The following is a 21,335-nucleotide window of genomic DNA, read 5'->3' as shown; positions in this document are numbered from 1 at the left end:
ATCTCTACTAAAATTACAAAAATTAGCCGGGTGCATTGGTGTGCACCGGTAATCCCAGCTACTCAGGAGGCTGAGGCAGGAGAATCATTTGAACCCAGGAGGTGGAGGTTGCAGGGAGCCACTGCACTCCAGCCTGGGCAGCACAGCAAGCAAAACACATCTGCAGGACCACCACGAAGGGAAGATTTCTGTTCAACCCTACTGTGGATTGGTTGTTTTCACAGACTGAACCCTTCATTCCTTACCTCCATTATGAATCTCTGAATTGAGTGACACATGTATGTAAACCTCACCTGGAAAGCAGATAACTTAGTTTTGACGGTATAAGAAAACTCCATTCCTGTATAGCTCTACCTCTCTTTATGTCATTATTGTCACAAATTACGTCCTTATACGTTGTGTCCCCATCAAAAAACATAGTATGTACAGCTGTCTTTTAAATCAGATAGGTAAAAAAGAATAACAAATAAAAATTCTATATTTATACTATCTTTTCTATGTGCCTATGTAAATACATGAGTGTTAACTGGCTAGTTTTACTTCCACTTGAATCAGAATAATAGGTCTGATGATTCCAAATGGTATGATTGACATTTACTTTAACCTTATCACTGTTCCTGCTTTTTCTCCATTGTATATATGTGAATAATTCACTGATAAGCAGTGAATGTCCTGTATTAAAGAACCGTTCATTGACTCCTACTACAAGCACCCATTGAGCACTGGACATTGGACTCTGAAGCAAGTGATAAACTGTAGACTGCCATCAGAGAATTAGCCTTGGAGGGGAGGAAGCTGACATGCATCACCAGGCAATTTTATGATAATTTCATAAGTGCAACATTTACAACTATGTACCATTCACCATGGGCACACATCAGATCCAGTCCTGAGTAATCAGTAAAGGCTTCCAAGAGAGGGACCAGAGAAGGAAGGAAGGCGTAAAGGAAGACAAAGTTGAAAAGGTCAGCAGTAATTTTAAAAGATCATCTTGTCCACAGTGTGAAAACTGGTGTCTACAAAGGAAAATGTAGAAAAGGTAAAAAGCCAGGTGGGAGGTTATTAGCATTCTGTTCATGCTGGGGGAGAACTAGGGTAGTGATAGAGAAGTAAGCAAACTCTTGAGTCATGCAAAAGTGAAGAGTGATCGAATGTAGTGATTGTCTGGGGGTGGAAGGTAGGAGGTGGAGAAAAAAGGAATGCCTGTTAGAAGTCTGTCTTGGGCAAGACAAGAGATGCATATCTTTATTGAGAGAAGGAATGCAGAAGGAGGAGCAAGCTGAGAAGTTGAGAATGGGGGAAAGGGGATGCTAGAGAGGAGGTGACTTTGTCTGGGGAAGAACCAGGTAGAGCTATCCAGTGGACTGACATTCAGTTGCCCTTTTTTAAATTTAAAAGATATGCATTGATCAATTTCTATGTGCCAGACACATTACTAGGTGCTGAAAGCACAATGTGCAGAAACATAGGCATGGTTCTTTCCCTTAGGGAATCTGATGGCAAAGGACAGTAACATCGAAACATTTTTTTCAAAAGACAAACATAGTCATTATAATAAAGAACATAAGTGAAATTACCATATTAAATCCCAGAAGCTTTGGGTGCTCATGGGAGGTGTGCTGTAACATATTGAGGGTTCAGAAAAGACTTTCTAGAGAACAAAATGTCTAAATTTAAACCTAAATAACTTGTAGGAACTAGGAAGAATGTGTGATGGCATAGACAGGGAACCAGAGGAGCAGAAAGGAAGGCAGGTGATGGACATCTTTCAGACAGGAAAGTACTACAGCCTAGGGATGCAAAAGATTAGATGGAATTCTTTTTTAATGGACAGAAAATTAACATGACTGGAATACAGACTGTGAGTAGATAAGAGACAAGAGATAACATTTAACAAAGTAATTAGGGGGTCAGAGAAGGCACAAAGGGTCTTATAAACCAGACTAAGAACTTGTGCTTTACCTGAAATAGGGTCACCAACCACTCTAGTTTTCCTGGGTCTGAGTGCTTTCCCAAGACACAGGATTTTCAGTGCCAAATTGAAATAGCCCTGGACTATTCAGAACAACTGGTCACCCTAGAGAGCCATTTGATGGTTTTATGTAGAGGTTTTCATGTATAAGGAGGTTGTAGACTGGGGAGACCACTGTGGCTATGATATGGAGAAAGAAGGAGACTGATTCAGTAATGAAGATGAAATATGATGATGACCAAGCTGGGACAGGGGGAGGTTCAGTAGAGACAGAGAAAAACTGGGTGGGTTTGTTAAATTTTAAGAGCTGTTATAATTAAACAGATGTGTAACAATTTAATGAGTGAATGGGTTTAATGTGTGAGAAAGGCATGCAGGTGGTTGGTGGTACCATTTCCTAATTCCAGAGGGAGAGAAGTGGCTTTATATGATAAGATGAAAAGTTCTATTATAGACATGTCGAGTTTGTAAGGTTGTCAGATAAAATAATAGGACATCCAGTTAAATTGGGATCTTAGGCAGGAATGAGTACATTTTCAGTTTAAGGATGTCTCGAAGAGGAATACTTATGGAATGTACACACAAAAAAGAAATTCAGTTTTAAATGAAGGTTCTGGTAACCTTATGAGTTTGGGATGCCTGGAGTCATCTGAACGGTAATATTCTGTAGGCATTCAGGATGTATGGGTTTGAACCTCAGGAGAAAGGTTTGGCTGAAAGGCCAGGGCAGTGCAATCACAGTGAATGTTTTATTTTGTTAGAGAATCATTCCACAAAGTAAGCATCACCATTTAGTTCCAAACTATTTATGACCTAGGAATGTGTGTTTCTCATGAGATATAATTTTGAACATTAGTTTAAGTGAAGGCAGACCCTTTGCTCCCCTCCTAGTGCTGACAGTCACCGTCCAGCTGCCTTCTTATTACCAACCAATTTGACCAAAATATAACCCACATCCAGAGGTAAAGACCGACATCCTGTCCTTTTGCTGAATGAGCTTTTGAAATCACAGGACCAAGTTAGAAAAGTGTATTGATTGATCTTAGAAGAGTTTTACTTAATGCACCAGAAAACAATGTCTTTGAATTTAAGCAGAATATATTCCCATATAGGCAACAGAATTTGCTAGAATGTAAGCAAACATTTTGGAGTAGCAGATATTTTTTAAACCTCAACTAAGATATACATCTACAGGTGATGCAGTTTAACAGATCTTATTAATTGATCATGGAATGCCTCAAATAATTGATGACTTTATCCAAATGTTACTGAAAGCAAATATGATTGGTGATAAAAATCACCAATTTCATGGTGATTTTTCAGAAGGCTACTCCTCTTTTAAATCTATTTTCAAAAAGTAATAGGATATTTTGGGGAATAAAGGTGTACAAAGGCCACAGCCACATTTTTCTGGCTTGCCAGAGAGCTTGCACATTCCTGCTGCCTTCAGGGTGAGCGCAGGGCCCAGGGCTGTGTCTGGTTTATACCTGTACTCTCAGAATCTAGCAGAGATGCTTAGAATGCCTTTCGATCAGCCTCATTTCCACCGCTTTTGGTCCCACCTCCTAGTATAGGACCTTCAGGCTCTGCAAATTCTCTCTCAATTATTTCTAGGAATTAATAGAGAGTGCTTCGCATGCGCTGAGAAACAAGTTTAGTTCACTACCACCCTGTGGCCACGGCTGTCTGTTTCCCAGCCCTTGTGGTCTCAACTCGTGGAGTCCTACCGGCTGCACCGAGTTAGATTGGATCCATGCAGATCACAGAGGAGGCTTTGCCATGTTCCTCATCCACCGTGCTGCTGCCTCCGAGGTGTCAGAGGGACACTAGGTGGTCTGAAACTTACAGTGCTTTGTAGAAGTAAGGAGACAGATTGTTTTCCCATTTTGTGTGATTTTTTTTTTGTATTCATGCCAAAGCAACGTTGCTTGTACGCAGTGCCTCACAGAACTTTTAATGAAATAGACAGCTCTAAGAGACAACAGTGACATCTGCTGGTGGAAGCAAGCACTTTCAGCCACAACTAACTTGCTGAGTTTATATGAACCTTTAGTCAACACAACACTGACCAATAAGAATGGTTCTATTTGCCACAAATACGTTATTTTAAAAGTGTTGCACTGTATATTCTTACTGATGAGCGTATTTTATTTACTATTTGAGTAACATACATATGAGATTCTAACCAAAATGAGTGAGCAGGTCAGAAAATTGCCTAGAGGACCTCACATTTCTAGGATATTTTGAAATGGAAAAACACGAGTTTACCAGTAGTTTTTGGCATGATGTAGGACAAGATTCAAATTCCAGTTGTACAAAGGCACAAAACAGACAAATGAACAACAAACTTGTATTACAGTCAACCATGCTAGTATATAGCATGGCGATTAGACACATGAACTCTAGGGTGTAGAGCTGGGTTTGAGTCTCAACTCTTCCACTTAACAGCAATAACCTTAGGCAAGCAACCACATTTCTTTGTGACTCAGTTTTCTCATCTGTAAGGTGGGAATGAAGACAATCATATCTATATTATAGGGTTGTCAAGAGGATTAAATGAACTAATAGTACAAATGCTTAGCATGGTCTCTGGCACATAGTAAGCACTCTCTGTGTATGATTAAGTAATACATATTTAAGAATTATTATTATTTAATGATTAAGTATTATTTTTAGTATCATTATATATTTAAGTATTATTATTATTACATTTAGTTAGTGTTATGAAATGTTTCATATTAATCCTGAATGATTATCTGGAGGAGGAGTGAGAGTAAAATAAATAAAACAAAGAACCTTAAAAATATCAGTTATTTCATCATAGCCAACTTGATGGCAAAATGAATCTGCCAGGCAACCCTAAAATTTATAAACTTTCTTTCAAAATTAAGAAGAAAAAATTTTTAGTAAAGCAAAAATTTCTAATTTAGTTCTGTTTCTACTAGCCATTGAATACTGAAAAATTCAAGAGAAAAAATAGAAAGTCATTTTTTGCATTAGAATAGAGTCCTTTTAGGATTCCAAATGAATGGTTTTGTTTTCTGATTTTAAAATAGCTATATCTTAAAAATATTAACCAACAGGCATTAAATTACAGATTAAATAGAAGAAGATCCCAAAGGTCAGCATATGTTAAGTGGGATCACTTAAATCACATTAAGCAAAAATTTACCTAATAAAAATAACCACTGCAAGTGTGTTTCTAGAAAATGACAACAATAACCATGATTTGCCCTATCGTCAGTACATATTCAGCCTATACCTCCTTGTGTGTGTTTTTTTCTGTTGTTGTTGTTGTTGTTGTTTGAGACAGAGTCTTGCTCTCTGTCACCCAGGCTGGAGTGCAGTGGCCTGATCTCAGCTCACTGCAAGCTCAGCCTCCCGGGTTCATGCCATTCTCCTGCCTCAGCCTCCTGAGTAGCTGGGACTACAGGCACCCGCTGCCACCACGCCAGGATAATTTTTTGTATTTTTAATAGAGATGGGATTTCACCATGTTAGCCAGGATGGTCTCAATCTCCTGACCTCGTGATCCTCCCGCCTCAGCCTCCCAAAGTGCTGGGATTACAGGCGTGAGCCACCGCGCCCGGCCCTCTTTGTAGTTTTAAAAGGGAAGTTTGCACACCTGGTCAGGCCATAGTATGGCAGAGGTAAAAGATTCGCAGAGAAACAGAGCAGCAACGTGTCAACACTTTTTTGTATCGACCATATGGGGGATTTTTATATATATATATTCTTAGGTTTTTATCGAACATATGTACCAGCAAAATTAGCAGAATCCTACTTCTCCATGTTGTCCAATGGAGTAATTCAGGTCAGTTTCATAATCATATTGAAAGATTAAACTCATATAAGAGGGCAGAAACAGATAAAATGTTATACATTTAAACCTGTTTCAGTCAGATTTGAAGTTAAAAAAAAAAAAAAAGTCAGCCTATCAAAAAATGCCTGCCTCATCAGAAACTCAATACATTTTAATCTGCTCCAAGGACAGATTTGAACAACTAATTGATAAACTAAAATTAGTTCATTTGTAAACAATATGTGGATAAAAGTATTGACATTAGATGAAACAATATCAATAAATTTGTAAGGAATTTCAAGGTAAAATACTAAAATGTGTTAATTTGTTGTTTGCTCCTAATTAAACTCATTTTCAAATGGGATTTTAAAAAGGGAAATAGATATCTACAGACAGGGCCCATCTATGACCGCAAAACCTGCATCGAAACACTCCAGCTGTCAGTGCTTCAACCATCAGAAAATCTCTCTCTTGATTTTTTTCAGAATATCCAATGACTAGTAAAAATAAAATGATGTGTGAATACTTTTTAAAAGCAAACTAAAACATCACGGGTGAGACGGTCAACTACACACCGGCTGCCAGTTTCCCTGCACATCCAGGCCACCCTGAAGATGCCAAAAGAGAAACAAGAGATTGATAGAAGATACAAATACAACAGATGCAGAATTAAAACAGGGAAATAACTAGATATAAAACAGACATTCTAAGTGTGCATGTGTATGTTTGTGTGTGGTTATACAACTAAGTCACCATAAACTTTGAAACTTAGATGAAAAAGATAAATTTCTAGCAAAAACAGTTTTAAAAAACTGAAGTAGAAAACACAAATGAACTAAAAGCCATCTTAAAAAATTGACATTGTAATAACCAAAAAGCCCAGGCCACAAATGTGGTACAAGTGCATCCTACCAAGCTTTTAAGAAACAGATATTCACTTCCTTCTGCTAATAGAAGTCAGGCATTATTTTTCTGGGCAACGCAGCCATTTTGAATCTCTGCTAGAAATGACAAACAATATAAATTAGAACTCATATTGAAAGATTACTCCAGTTTTTCCTCCAGCTGGTTTTTAGAGTCTGACTGACGCATCCAGATCTGAGGGTCTAACACCAACTGGGGCTTGTGTTTCCTTTATGCAGACCTTGTCCATTTGAAGAGCAAGTCTTTGGCCATGCTCTACACTAGCTCCCGAGCCAACCAAAACCAAAAGATGAGACCACAACCTTCTGCATCCACCAAGTTTTATTCAGGTACAGTTGTTACTGCAGATAGACATGCTGAGAAGTTTCTTAGCAGGGGGGTTTTACGGAATCCTAGTTATTTCAACAAACTTTACTTATGTATAGTACCAGCTCAGTCTAATTTTCAAAATGTACAGCAGCAAGAATCATTTTCCAATCTTGAGATTGCTGGCTGAGTCCTTGGTAATTCACAGGTAGATCAATATAGTTGATTTTCAAGTGGACTTTAATATGAAACACACAAATCAGCTATACCTACATACAGCTGTGGCCCACAAAAGATGTGTTCTAAACCCTTGAACCAGGCAATTTTCTTTTTATAGAATTGTCTCTTGAACCAGGCAATTTTCTTATTATGGAATTGTCCTTGGACCCAATCCATCTAGATACATGAGCTAATACTGTGTTATTACTATCTATTAAGATGTTTTTGAAGTTATAAATACTTATTCATTCCACTATTTTTATATGGCCAGCTACAGATGAAACAGAGCTCAAGACTCAGAGAAAGAAATGGATGAACAAGACTGTATTAATCTGTTCTCATGCTGCTAATGAAGACATACCAGAGATTGGGAAATTTATAAAGGAAAGAGTTTTAATGGACTCACAGTTCCACATTGCTGGGGAGGCCTCACAATCATGGCAGAAGGTGAATGAGGAGCAAAGTAACATTTTACATGGTGGTAGGCAAGAGAGGATGTGCAGGGGAACTCTCCTTTATAAAACCATCAGATCTCGTGAGCCTTATTGATTATCACAAGAACAGCACAGGAAAAACCTGCCTCTATGATTCAATTACCTCCCATTGGGTCCCTTCCACAACACATGGGGATTACTATAATTCAAGGTGAGATTTGGGTGGGGACACAGAGCTGAACCATATCAAAGACAGACAAGTTTCTTTCTCTTATGGAATTTATATTCTAGTGAAAGAAAGCAATTAAACATAACAAATGACTCAATTTCTGATAAGTAAAATGAGAAAAAAAAAAAACCAGGGTGATGGGGGTTGCTGGGAAAGCTAGATAAAGCACTGTTGGAAGACTTCTAGGAAAAGTTGACATTTGAACCAAAGCTGAATGTTAAATAGGTGTGAGTCTGGGAAGATCAGACAGGGGAATCAAAAAGCTAAAGGCCCTAAATTTGAAATGAGCTTTCTGTGTTCCATAAACATCAACACTGCCAGTGTGCCTAAAGGTGGTGAAGGAGGAAAAGAGTAAGAGGAAACGATTTCACAGAGGTAGGTGTCCATGAAATAACACAGGGCCTTGTGAGTCAAAGTCAGAAGTGCTGTGAAAAATTGGGATTCTACTTCGTGTTTTAATGCTAATGTGTTTTAAAAACAATTTATTATGGCTTGCAAATTATTACAAGGAAAAAATACTTCTTAGATCTGTTTCTAGTTTTAAAAGAATTTGCATAGTCCTTTCATGGGGGTTGGTTTCATTAGAGATAGATGAGGGAGGTCAGAGTGAAGTAAGTAACATATGATTGGTGAGTAAAATTCTCTCATGAAAAACTTGGTCTACAATTTTAGGTGAACAAACATGATTTTCTACACCAAAACCATCTTACCAATGTGATTTCCTCTGGTAGATATTCTTAGTCTCAAGGACACATATCAATAGCCCTTGGAACTTTTAAGAACCCTTTCGAGATTGCTAAGAAGGTCTAACCTTTTCTGTAAGTAGACAGATGTAAATTCACCCAATGAGGGCATAAGAATAAGCAAAGATTTCACTTAAATTTGTGAGTAACTAGTAGATGTAGATATATATATAAAACCTATATTGTTCTTTATCTATAAACTAGTAATGCCAGTTGAGGTGTTTTCTCAAGAACCATGCCAACAATCTATCTTGAATTCTTTCAAGATTTCTTATTAAACTCTGAGTGGAGGCCTGTAGCTTCCCATACAGTTATTTTTTTTTTTGAATTAACAAATATGGGTATTATAATTAACTCTTTCTACAGAAGTTAGATTTTATTCTAACAGAAATCCATTAGAACAGAAATCAGTGCTGCCTCCAATGGCAGCAGAAAGCCATTGGAGGTTTTTGAAATAGGAGAACAATATGATATAATTTATATTTTAAAAAGCACACTATAGTGCTGTCTGAAAAATAGATATTAGCAGTCTAGAGTGAAAGCAGAAAGACCTAACAAGTCTTTGGTGGTTACTAGGTGTCTGCTGGTGGTGACTCTGACTGGGGGAGATGTGGTGATAAGTGAGTAGATTTGGGAAATAGTTTAAATTGCAGCCAACAGGACTTACAAACTGGATGGCAATCTGGGAGAAAGAATTCAAAGATTGGAATCAAGAATGACTTCTAGGTTTGGGGTTTGGGCAACTGAATAAATGCTGGTACAATTATATGAGATGCAGATTTTGCAGATATGGTGCAGAATAAAAAATTGTTAGGCATCTGAAATTTAAAGTGGCCAATGAGACATCCAGACAGAGATGATTAATAGGTAGTTCATTACATATGTATGATAATTAAGGGAGAGTTCTGGGCAGATATGCGTTCACTTCATGGGATTGAGTAAGATTTTCTAGGGAGAGAGTATAGATAAAGGAGAGGGCTGAAGTTTGAGCCCTGAGTCCTTTCAACATTTACAGAGCAGAATGGCAAAAGGATGCAACAAAATTGCAAAAGAGGAGAAGCCAATGAGTGTGAAGGAATTCTCAGAAAGCACAATGTCCGAGAAGACAAGTGAGAAAATTCTTAAAAATATATGAGCTTGGCCTGGCGTGGTGGCTCATGCCTGTAATCCTAGCACTTTGGAAGGTTGAGTTGGGTGGATCACATGAGGTCATGAGCAAGACCAGCCTGGCCAACATGGTGAAACCCCATCTCTACCAAAAACACAAAATTAGCCATGGGTGGTGGCAGGCGCCTGTAATCCCAGCTACTTGGGAGGCTAAGGCAGGAGAATCACTTGAACCCGGGAGGCAGAAGTTGCAGTCAGCCCCAATCACGTCATTGATCTCCAGCCTGGACAAAAAAGCAAGACTCTCAAACAAACAAACAAAAAGCTTGGGAGATTGCCCCTGGATATGAGAATCTGTGTGTAATAAGTAGGGCAGGCCCTGGTATGCTGCTGGAAAAACACAGTCCGACAAGAATTTATTTCTCATTCAACGCTGCGTGCACAATGCAGGTTGGCCAGGTGCTCTGCTCACTGTAGTCACTGAGGGACATGGGCTGATGGATGTTGTGTTTTGACATATGCTCCAGGATTGACAGAGCAGGGAAAATGGACATGGCGAGTTATGCATTCACTCTTAAATCTCCACTTGGAAATGACACAGGGTCATTTCTGTTCACATCTCATTGGCCAAAGGAAGTCATGGCCTCAGCTCACTTCAAAGAGGTTAACAGAGGCAATGGTGCCATGTGCCCAACAGTAGATAAAAACAGGTGCCTGTAAACAGCCCTAATGACTACCAAGCAGTGTGCGGCACTGGTGATTAGTACAAGCAGGAGAGTGGTGGTGCTCTTCATCACTTGGATACGCCTAGAAACCACAACAGAATTTTAGAAGCTTCTCAGATTTATTTGCCTTTTCCCAGGAAACCAGCAAGAAGGGATGACTTTTCTCTGTGCTATTTTACCATGGTATAGAAAAAAATCTGTTAAAATTTCCAGTGCTTTCTCCTGTGACACAGTTCAGGAGACACAGTTCCCAACACCACACTGCCTTAAGTATAAATTCCTAAACCACCACCTGTGTGCCATGGTTTAGGGTTTTTGCTGTTTTCTAATTTTTTTAATTTTTAATTAAAATAAGTTTTTCAAATGCACCACACAGAAATGTAACAAAAATACAAAAATGATTATAGTCAGACAATAGATAATGAAAATTCTTTTTAAACTGAGATTCACAATAGGAAAGAAAGAGTTTTAATATAACATAACATGTATACATTAATTATAAAACATAACAGTAAACACTTTCCAAATATTAGCAAAAAATGCCAAAAAATTGTATCCTTCCATTCTCTTGAAATTGTGCTAGACACTAAATATTTTAATGGAGAAAATTTAATGGAAAGAATTGTTGACTTGATAAAAGACAGCTAGCAGAAGGGGCAAAAGAGAACGTTAAGGTTTAACAGGAGTAGCAGGTGTAGACAGCAGCTAGTGATGTGAAGACTGAGGGAGACGTGAACTAGGGAGGAAGGCGGAGATCTTGAGGAGGACCCTGCAGGGCTGAGACTGGGGGCCTCTGGGCTGAAGGAGTAGCAGCTGGAGGAACACCTGTCCTGGGAGAAGGACTTCCATGTGCCTACATGCTCTGAGACCCTGACAGCCTCAGCCACTGCAGTGAACTCTGCTGGGACCACCACTTGCCCTGTGAATAGATCTCAGAAGGAAAACTAAAGCAGAGAAAAAGGACAGTCCTGGTGTGTTAAATGATGTCTCCCCAAAAGATATATTGAAGTCCTAACCACGGGTAGCTGTGAATATGAGCTTATTTGGACATAGGGTTTTTGCAGACATAATTAAGACCTAAGTTAAGATAAGGTTATACTGGAGTAGTGTGGGCCCTTAATCCAATAACTGGTGTCCTTATAGAAGAGGTGAAGAGATACAAATCAGACACACACAAGAGAATGCCATGGGAAGACACAGACACCCTGACGGAAGATGGAGCCAGAGACCAGAGGGACACATCTATAAGCCAAGGAATGCCAAAGACTGCTGGCAATCCCAGAAGCAAGAAGAAGGAATTGTAAAAGGGATTCTCTTCTCCAGCCTTAGAAATATGGCCCTGCAGACACCCTGATTTTGGACTTCCATCTTCCAAAATAGTGAGAGAATAAGTTTCTGCTGTTTAAGCCACACAGCCTGTGGTACTTTGTAAACAGCAGCCCTAGGACAGGAATGCAGGTCTCGTTGCCTCCCTCCTGGGCTCTCTGTTGGCCAGCAGAGAGACATGAGTTTTGTGGAGCGCATTTCACAAACTACGATAAAGAAGGGTGAGTGTGGAGCTCAGAGAAAATGAGATAATGGCTGGTACAATCCGTTTGGCCTTGGTTAAGCTGAAAAATTTCTTTGATGCTCAGTTTCCCTACATGTAAAAGGGTGAACAATATCATGTCACCTCATAGGGGTGTTGTGAGAATAACTGAGAAGATGCACATAGTTGTGGTTTTGTACCTGCAAAAAAGTATTTAATAAGACGTGTCTTCGTATGCTTAATATTTTCAACATGAATTGCGACCAAAGGAGAAGTTTACTGACTCACTGAGGGAATTTATGGGAAGTTTTCTGATTCGCTGAGGGAATTTACCCTTCTTTGGGGGAAAGAACAGTGTGATAAAATTTCAATTCTCATGACAATTTAAAGCCTCTGCATCTGGAGACGGGAGAGGAAACATTTGTAACCCCTATAAATCCATCCAGCGGAAAGACTCTACATGTGGAATAATTCTCCCACAAAATCCAAATTAACATAAATCCTAATCCTTTCAGCATCCCTACTAACAAATTGATTTGAGGAGGAAAACAGAAGAGCCAATTAAAAATAAAGAATGTTATATAACAAACATCAGCAATGCCAATACCAAAACACGGGGCTGCTTTAGTTCTGTAAGGGAGCACCTTCTACCGCCTCTAACTTGCCTGGGTTGGAAATTTTTATTGCTATCTGGACACACAGGCACATTTCCCACAAAGCTAAGGGTCACTGGTGAATCTATTTAAATCTCTTCCATTTTGGTTAACAAGCTTAGCTTTGAAATTAAAGAAAAAAAAAACCTGAATACAAATTGAGACTCATTCTAGGGGACAGCTGGAGTAAGTTTGCTCTGGGAACTGTTTAAGGAGGCTACAGAAATGCAGACTCTTCTCTGCTTCCCTTAAGCATATTCACACTCAGGAGTCACCAGAGTTGGCCCCAAGGAAAGGACAACGTGAAAACTTAAAACAATTTTTTAAAATTTTTTATCTTGTGTAAGCTTAAGGGGTAAAAGTTCAGTATTTTAACAAGGATATATTGCATATTGGTGAAGTCTGGACTTTTAGTGTAACTATCACTAGAATAGTGTACATTATACTCATTAAGTAATTTATCATCCCTCACCCTCCTCCCGTCCTCTCTCCCTTCTGAGTCTCCAATGTCCATTATTCCACATTCTATGTCTATGTGTATACCTTATTTTGCTCCCACTTGTTAGTGAGAAGATGAGGTATTTGACTTTATGATTCTGAGTTATTTCACTTAAGATAATGGTCTCCAATGCCATCGTGTTGCATAAAAACATTCAGGTCTGTTAATGCCTCACCAGGCCTGGTCTCCAAAGACACGCACTCCGTGAAATAACTACTCTACCTTGTTTTATGGTTACCATGCACCAAATTGTGTAGTCAGCACTGGAAAAACAGAAGTGAACAAGATACAGACTTACAGTCTAGTGGAGAAGACAAACCCCGGCCAGTAATTCATGTGAGATGGTCCTTCTAAATCTTGCTGTGTTTAGAACTTCCTGAAACATTTGTGTTCAGGTCATCCTGAGACTGGCCCGTGGTTCCTTATTGGATCCTTAAAGGGCCTGTCTTAATTCAAACTTGTTCTTTCAGAGCACAAAAGTTCAGAACTTACTGCATACCCAAAGGTATCTGACTTCTGCTGACCTCCAGGAGCTCTTTGGCCAAATACCTGGTTGATGTCAAATGTCCACTTGCTCTATATCTCTTAGAAATTTGCTCAAGAAAGTGCTGGGAAGTTGTCTGACTTTGAGTCACCCCATTGTGATATCTGGTTTTGAGGAACCACCCTACCAAGGTGAACTGTCCTTGGGATGGAAGGAAATAGTAAATGTCTACGAAGTGGTCGCCTGAACACAGGGAGAACTGTGTAAGTCTGGTGTCCAGTGACGTGTGCTGGAAAGATTGAATAGACTAGTCTTCAATATTTAAGCATTAATTGAAAATTCATGAAAAACTCACTTAAAAAGGCATTCAGAGAAAAATACCCCATTTTCAAGAGGAGGTCTATGGCATTTCAGCATCACTATCCCAAATCCTTAAAGATCTGGCTTTAGCATTTCGTTTTGCAGTGTGGGGTGATTGAGCTGAAATGAACGCACAATAGTCATTAATAGAGCCAGAATTAGGGGCAGTCAGCTGGGTGCAGTAGCTCATGCCTGTAATCCCAGCACTCTGGGAGGCTGAGGCAGGTGGATCACTTGAGGTCAGGAGTTCAAGACCAGCCTGGCCAAGATGGTGAATCCCAGACTCTACCAAAAATACAAAACTTAGCTGGCCATGGTGGGGGGTGCCTGTAATCCCAGTTACTTGGGAGGCTAGGCAGGAGAATCACTTGAAACCAGGAGGCAGAGCTTGCAGTGAGCCGAAATCGCACCACTGCACTCTAGCCTGGGGGACAGAGCGAGACTCCATCTAAAAAAAGAAAAGAAAAGAAAAAAAGAACTGGGGCATTCATGCCAAGATTCTATTAATTTTAGAAGGCACCAAAAACTACAAGCGAGGTTTCAGGGTCCAGTGAACTCTCACAGGTATTAGAAGAAATATGGGATGACTCTTAATGTTTGTCACATTCCTTCTCACAAGGAATTCTATTTTGAATTGTGCTGCCCTTGGTATGTTAAAAATTGCCCCTTATCGACGGGAACATCACACACCGGGGCCTGTCATGGGGTCAGGAGCTGGGGAGGGATAGCATTAGGAGAAATACCTAACGTAAATGATGAGTTGACGGGTGCAGCAAACCAACACAACACATATATACCTATGTAACAAACCTGCACGTTGTGCACATGTACCCCAGAACTTAAAGTAGAATAATAATAAATTAATAATGATAAAAAAATTTAAAAAGATGAAAAGACCATCTATGAACCAGAAAGTAGACCTTCAACAGTCACTGAATATGCTAGCACCTTTATCTTGGACTTCCCAGCATCCAGAACTGTAAGAAATACATTTCTGTTGTTTATATATTAAAAAAAATGCCCCTTATCATCTAACATACGCTTCTGATCCCCCTGCCACCAAGAGTGAGAATTGCTATTAAATTCTATTCCATACCAATGATCAATACTTCTTCACAGGAACAATGCAATGGACCAGTACTTTTGAGCAAGGAGGCCTGATGAAATATATCCCTATACAATATACCAGTAAATATGGTGTTTATTGGCAAAACCAGCCCTATGTGTGGGCACAGGTGTTGGCATCTCTAGGACATGCTTTGAGATTTGTTGGAAGATGAAAAGTGTCAGTCTCCAGTCTTCAGTGTTCCATAAAGGCCTTCAAAACGAGCTCTACGTTGTGAATAGGCTGACGGATTTTGAGGACTTTCAAAGGGGAGCCACATTAAGAAGTCTCAGTTTTTATGTTGAGGCTTTTACTATGGCTTATCATACAGCTAAAAAATAGGGCTCTAAGGGAAAGATACTCAGGTAGGATCTTCGAGAGGATTACCATATTGATTTCCTCCATAACTAAGTCCACTTAATTGTTATCTGCAGCATTCATTTAGTACCACAAAAGAAGAAAGCATGGGATCAAGGTGGAGTTTGGGCCCTGACGTTAGATTTCTCGAGTTTCATATTTTGGATCTCCCACAGCTATTGGATCTTGGACAGTTTTTCAATCTGTCTCATGATCTCATGTGTAAAATGGGAATAACAAGAGAGCGAACCTCATAGAACGAGGTGCTATTTGACATTAATAACACCCAATAGGTAGATATAAAATAGCACATTTTGTCATGCATCAAGCCTTTCCTCCCAACTAGATAGTGAACTTATTTTACATAGGTGTGAAATCTTAGATATTTTTATTCCACCCTGCCTGGCATGGTGCTAGGCACTTAATAGTGATACCTAGCATTGCAAGAGCACTTAACAGTTTCTTTTATGCTATATTATTATATGAGCAGTTTTTAAAATTTTCCTAAATTCCCACAAACCAGGAGGTAGATAGGAAGTTATTTTTATTGAGAAAATAGAAACCTTCAGGATTTAATAATTTGCTTGAGGCCATCCAGTTAGAAATACCCAGAGCCAAATTCTGAAATATGATGGTTGTTATTATAAACCCAATGGCTGCCCTGCCCGTGTCATCAGCATATCTTTAGTAGGCTCCCTGTTAAAATCTGTGGCCATTTTGGTTGATTGATGGGAACACTAGTCATGGAGAATGCTGAGTGCCTGGGGAAGTTCCCCCCAAGGAGGATCTGAGACACCCTGAGGACATGGTGCCCTTCTGCAATGCTCTAGACTCAGCCCTGCCCACTGCACTCGCTGAGCTGTAGGTACCACGTCTTTGGTATCTGGCTACATGCAGAGTATAGGTCACTAACAGAGAGAGAGAGAGACTGACAGCAACAGCAGAGGCAAGTCTAGACTGGCCTTTGTTTATCCTTGCACACGTGTGGCTGGGGTCAGTCCACAAGGGCAAGGAGAGGAGGAATGGACACCACTACTCCAACCTCAGAACCCAGCACACTATGCTCCTGAATGCCACAGACCTGTCTAATCTTCATTCCTTGCTCCCAGGAAAATGGCTGAGGGGTAAGAGCTTGTTTCCTAAGCTCTCCACAGTACACAAAAAGACTCATGTAGCAGGAATGCAGACTAGAGAAACATGTACATATTACCCATGATTATTTCTGTTGATATGCAGCAAGATCATTCTTTGAAGACAGTGAAAGAAGTAAGGAGCGGTTGGCAACTGGCCTGTTATGTCTGAGAACAGATTATTTGCAAAGTCCTAGTATCCCCCTCGTTTCCAGCAATTTCACAAAATGAAAGCTTGAATTGTACACACAGTCAGCTTAAAAAAATGTCAGTTGCAAATAGATAATTTGCTATTTCAAAGCCCTCAGGGAAGGAAACAGTTATTTTTTACTTCTCATTTTTTTCTCTCTTTTTCCTGCACCCCCCAACCATGTGTGTGTGTGTGTACACAATGTTGTGGAATGACCACATGGCGCCTTTTGGGTAAATTTGCAAAGATCTTCTCAATTCCCCTTTTGTCTCTTAAGACATAATTATTTATAATTTGTCTCCCTGTGGATGGAGAGCCATCCAGTGTACAAAGAGCCCACCTGGGATGAAGTGTCTAAGAAATTACACATGTAGAAATGCAATGTCCAAAAGATATCATCACTCAGGGCTCTGAGCTAGAATGACCCAGAATGGAGGAAAGATTATGGCTTTGCCACCTAAGACTAAAGGAGCTGAGACGCTTGTGTGCATGCAGTCAATCAGAGAAAAAACTACAACAGAAGATAGCAACCATCCAGCTCATTCATAACTTACAGAATCATTCTGTGGCATCCAACAGGGAACTGGAGATAACAGAAGCCATCTGGATGAGTTCAATCGAAATGAACCAATATTTGATGTATCTCGTCATCTATAAACATAAGAAATAGGGACTTAAATGCTTCCTTTTAATTGATATTTCTGAAAAGGTTCCTAACTTTGCTAACTTTTCCAGGGTTGTACCTGAAGACAGTCAAACAAATGACTTCCTAACTCAAGGCCAGGGCTGACTTCCTGGGTGTGCTACCTGAACAGTATCCCAGGGTCCCATGCTTAACAGGGTCCCTCATTTGGTTTGATGTTCTGCTGTGGCTATCTTGAAATTCCTAAACATGTTATCTTTGAGCTTGTGTTTTGTAAGTGAAATGTGACGGGACAATGGAGCATGTGAGTGACAGAGGAGTTATGTGTAATATGCATGTTCATCATCATTCCTTGCAGCCCTGTTTACAAATAGCATTCACAATGCCCAATGAACAGATAATTCTGGTGGACCCACAAGGCCATGGAGTTCAGCGATACTTAAACCAAGTGCTGGGTGAGTGTGTTAGGTCTACACCTGGGTAAAAGGGGCATTGACAGTCCCCATAGGTCATGCTTTCTGTCTGAACCAACACTTGCCTAACATGCAGAAAGAAGGTAAGGGCATCCTAAGAAACATTAATGTGCAAAAAACTCTGTCCCCTCTTGTCTTGTGTTCCTTCCTTGAATAAACCAATGGCTTATACTTATACAATGACACAGAATTAGGGAAGGATAGAGCAGTCCATAGTTCATCTTTCTTTCAGTCTTTCCTGACTCATCAGTAAGCAAAAGAGAGAGACAGCGTTGTTAGAGTATGTGTGTATGAAAAAGTGAAAGTGTTTCCGTTCATCTGGTAAAAACAGAATACACATACATGTGTGAGTTTTGAAAGTCAACTTGTGTCATCTGAAGATGCTTCATACTAGTTAAATGCTCTTGTATTTGCATTTAAAACTGGCATTGTGCTATATAAACAGTACATTTCATGCAAATACTTTAAAATTTTAATTTTTCTTTAACTTAGAATGATATTAACTACCAAATAAAAACCCCCACTATGACAGGTCAAGAGAAAGACTGGGGAAAAAAGAAAAGTTTTATTTTAACACCTTTAAAGGAACTTTTCTCCTGCTTTTTAAACTAAGATCCTCAAATTTTCAACACTAAGACCTGTGAATGATATAGCTAGCCCTGCTCAAGGTCTAAATAAGTGCGTAGGCCTATGGTGGAAAGAACTGTGTTAAGTGAACACTCCAGGTAATAATGACCAGAGAGAACACTGTCCTAGGGCTCAGCTCCTCGAACAGGAAAGTGACCGAAGCCCGAGGCCACTGGGTACAGAACATGATTAAAAAAACAAGGCTTCCCTTGAGCTGTTCTTTTATCATAATTGGTCTGGAAGGTTGGTTTTCAGGAGGAAAGTCTTGCAGCACTTCCATCTCTACACTGTCTTTACACATTCTCAAACTCACCACTATCCACCCAAATGGGAATCACTGGGTTATAATCACAGAGACAAAAAAAAAAAAAAAAAAAAAAAAAAAATCAGGTTAATGTGAAGAAGTCATGAAAGAACAGAGTGAGAATATTTTTCTTTTCAAATAAATATGTAATAAAATAACAAAATACGGATGTGTTTCTTCAAAGAATGTAACTTTGAGATCATAATGACCTTATTTGCCTTTAGTTAAATGTAAAATAAAACAGAAAGCTCAGATATAAAGTTTCAAAGGACTTCTAAAACCACAGGATGAGTGATCAGTCTCCTTTGACATGGAGAAGAGGGTTAGGGAGGTTTGCAAAGGCTAGGAATAAACCACCTTTGAAGACAGAGTAGAGATGAGTGAGTCACTCTCTCTGAAAACCTAGATTAACCCAATGAAGCATACGTTGTCTTTCCAATTATCACTAGACAGATAGTTGTAAGAATTTAACAAAGGTTTGGACACAGTTAAACCCACAATTTGGATTAGGGCAGGATTTATAATTAAAGAGGATTAACATTTTTTTTTCAACTTAATGAAATATCAATCTGCTATAATTAGGAAGGAAGTAACAATGAACAGCTTAATAATTTTAACTAACAATCATGTATCAGTGCACAAAGCAGAAAAGACTAGACCCTGAGGACTGCCTATGAAAATTCAAAGACAGGAATAAATAGCTACTAAAACTAAGTCACTTAAGATTTTATTTTTTCCAAAAGTGATGACTAAGATGAGCCACTCTAAGATTCAAAGGATGCTATCTTTACATCTTAGCTGCATCACATTCCATTTCACCCTCCTCTTATTCACACCAACTCCTCCACATCCAGACCCTGTCCATCATAGAGATAAACTTGTCTGGCTTATTGTTCGTAAAACTCAGGCTAGTTGAAAACTATTTTGGGTTTCTTACTCAAATCAGATTTCAACCGTGATTTTTCAAAAGTTAATAGGTTAGTACAGTGGCCTGTTGTGTCAACAGAGCCCTAGAGAAAAATTAATCATGAAAGCAATAGAAAAGGTCAAAAGGAAGAAGCTGAAAATGCTACAATAAAGAAATCCCAGAGTCTATTATGTGTATTTCTAAGGTGTTTTAATTCAAAGGCAGAAGCATGACAAAGAAAATAAGATGATAGTACTCAATCACGGTTGCTGAAAGGGAAAGGTGACATAAGATATTAGCAGGGCATTGAAACAAATTTCAGCAGCTCATGATGACTTAATATTCTCTAAAGAATCGAATGAAAGAGGAGAAATTCTAATAGAGGTAGGAAAAGAATCTCTGTCAACAAATTATTTTTTAAATGTTAGGTGAAGTTAATGAAACTGGCATCGGCTGCTATGGAAAATACAATTATCGTTTCAGCACTGAAGAATGTGAAGCTCTGAACTTTTGTCAGAGCGTGTGATTAATGTTGTGTTCACCCAGTGATAGAGCAAGGTAGGGCTACAGGAGTTGACGGCAGTGCTGGAACAATTTTCTACCATTCCCGTCCACCTTAACCATCCTATGCTGGTCGTTAGTAATGCCACACGGGGCTCAAAAAATCGCAAGTTGCATTATGGGTACCTTGGCAATGGAGAGAATGTGGAGATAGTTTTACTATAGTGGGAGTCTGAATATATGCATGAGTGAAACGGAGTTTCTTCATGATCTTAGAGTTGAAGAGAAAGAGTGTTTATGTGATATGCTGGTATAGCAATGCTTCCTTATGCTGGCAATAGACTTGGCACTGGCCCTTGAATCTATTTATCTTTCAAAAAACCAGAAGATAGTTTAAGGAACCATGTGATTCCCATCCAAAGCTCTTTTTATAATTTCAAAGGTCCAAAATTTAAAAAAAAGGAAATGGAACTTTAACCACACAAGTAAACCCCAGAAGTTGAAAACTTGAACAAATAAACAAAAAATAATATATAATTAATATAACCCAACATATAAATACTATCAAACATGTGAAAGATTAATCTTTAAGGTAATGACAACAGTTAGGTTTCTTTCTTCAAATAGTTTTCTAGAAATTTTTTTCTTAGTAGAACCTTGCTGATAAAATATTTGAATTAAATACTGCCCAACTGAAAAACTAGTGGACAAGAAGGTGCTGACAGCTGTTATTACACTTCCCTACTTAAACACTTCCAATGGTATCAAATTACACGGCCTGTGTAATTTGATCACAATTATCACAAACTTCGTGGCTTCAAACAATACACATTTATAATCTTACAGTTTCTGCGAGTCCAGGGTTAGAAGTCCGAGCACAGCTCAGCTGGTCGTCTATTCAGGAGCTCATCAGACTGCAATCAAGATATTGTCCAGGGCTGGTTTCTCATCAGAGGCTCAACGTGGAGGGATCAGCTTCTAAGCTCCCTCAAGTTGGCAGATATCATTGCCTTGCAAGCTGGAGGATTCAGGACACTTATTTTTTTTAGGTTTAGAGAGGGTATAGTTTCTCTACAATATGCTCTCATTTCACTTTTTAGGACTTAACCGTCT

This window comes from Macaca thibetana, chromosome 17 (genome assembly GCF_024542745.1).
Source record: "Macaca thibetana thibetana isolate TM-01 chromosome 17, ASM2454274v1, whole genome shotgun sequence".
NCBI lineage: Eukaryota > Metazoa > Chordata > Mammalia > Primates > Cercopithecidae > Macaca > Macaca thibetana.
Note: the sequence above shows the minus strand (reverse complement) of the source record.